Source organism: Mixophyes fleayi, chromosome 4 (genome assembly GCF_038048845.1).
Source record: "Mixophyes fleayi isolate aMixFle1 chromosome 4, aMixFle1.hap1, whole genome shotgun sequence".
Classification (NCBI taxonomy): Eukaryota; Metazoa; Chordata; class Amphibia; order Anura; family Limnodynastidae; genus Mixophyes; species Mixophyes fleayi.
In genome coordinates, this window is record NC_134405.1 from 83,467,917 (window position 1) to 83,469,896 (window position 1,980).

Here is a 1,980-nt window from a genome sequence, read left to right on the forward strand (position 1 = left end):
ATCCCAGTATAATTACAATATGGGACATGGCTTCTAAACAGTGCATTTAATAGCAGACATGCAATCTAAGTGCTACTGGTAGGATATAGTTTTAATCATAATACAATCTATGATTTGTTTTAATTATCTTCAGGACCTCTGAATTAATCTTACCAAATTGGATCTCGACATTTAAGAACTATAAGGACAAGGACACCTTAGATGCATTCGATGTACGTTCAGCTACATATTGAATACGGCATACAGTTTATATTGCATGCATTTTAATCAATCCAGATCACAAGTCTCAGCATGAGATCCTCCATCCTGCTTCAACAGACTTTATTTGGGGTTGTCAAAGCCCCTCCCCTGTAAACATCTCATTGTAAGTTGATAATGAGGGTAGAAGCTTTGACAACCTGAACAGGACTGTCCATAGCAGGAGAGAGAATCTCTGTCTGGAAACTTAAAGACATGGGGCTCTTTGGAACTACTTGCGCCTGCAAGTAAACACAGTATTTTATTTTAGTTCACTTAATTCCACCCACAACTAAATAATTAGCTGGTTAAGTTAATCAATAGACATACAAAGTGAATCTCTCTGTCTGATAACAGAATAAAATAGATTGCAGTCATAAACAAGTTGAGAGTGAAAGTATGGGAAACCATACAAACTTATTTGTGAATGCTATTACTATCACTTTGATAATTGACAAATTATATTTAAGGGCTTAGTGTTCCTATAATATCCTCCACCTCTACTTTCCACGTACTTACGTGAAGAGTATATTATTACTATACTCAGTGGTAGAACACTATCAAACAATTTATTGTCATTGTCTATTGAGGTTGTCAGGAATGGTAGACTAGAACACTGGGGGGTGACAGGAGTTCTTTACATTATCACAAACATACAAATAAAGCCTGCAACTACATACACATTGATAACATAACCATACAACACATCAATCACATCCTGCAACTGACTTTCTGGAGTCAGTAGAGCTGAAATGGTCCTGCATGCCTGCTATGGCCATGGACCAGCCAAGTTGGTGGTTTGGCATCTCACAAACATTGAGATACCAAACACACTGTTTGACTTGTTGAGGGCTTACTTAAAGCATTTCTTTGAGATTGCGGTGTTATTGAACTATTTTGGGAAGAGGTTTTCCATGTATATGTAGAGGTACATGTATCACTTTAGGCACTCTCCTCCTCCTTGTACACTTCCATCATTTGAAGCATGTTCTTTCTACGAACACTGGTCCACGTTGTTTTATTGCTAATCAAAGAATGGGTTAACTTATGATGATGAGGTAAGGATCAGTGCGACACATGGAGAAATGCACAGGGTGTTGGAGAAAGTTTGTATTGTTTTCCTCTACTGGGAGAAATTTTATCTCACCATTAAAATATTCCTACTGTAGATTCCAGCTGTTTGACTATCTATTAGAGGGAAGCAATACGCTTGGCCTCACAAATACATTATGGTGATCACATTGCAAACTCATGCTTTGGCTAAACATAGTGCTCTATCCTAAGTTTTAGTGTACTAAATATATACTGATATACACAGGAGAGTATAGGAACTGCAACAATTGTCTCCTTGGAGATACATATATCTGGATTGTGTGGAGGGGAGATATGGAGTTTAGGCTGTTTTTTATTTGGTTACATTTGGTTGATTACATTTCAAGGAGGTAGAGGTGTTATGTGTTATACTCTAGCATGCCATAGAAGTTGCTTTTATATAGCTTTCATGGAATATAGCTTGCAATGCTTTGAACAGCACCATGCTGACAAACGGGCTCCCAAAACAGTGCCACAATGACACATGGGCTTGCACATCAGTGCCACAATGACACATGGGCTTCTACAACAGTATATAGTATTTTACCTAACGTTAGCACCACAATTGAAAAGTGTTTCAAACACACATTATAGACTCATCTCTAACCACACAGCAAGCCTTAACCTAAAAGAAAATTAAAAAACCAAAAC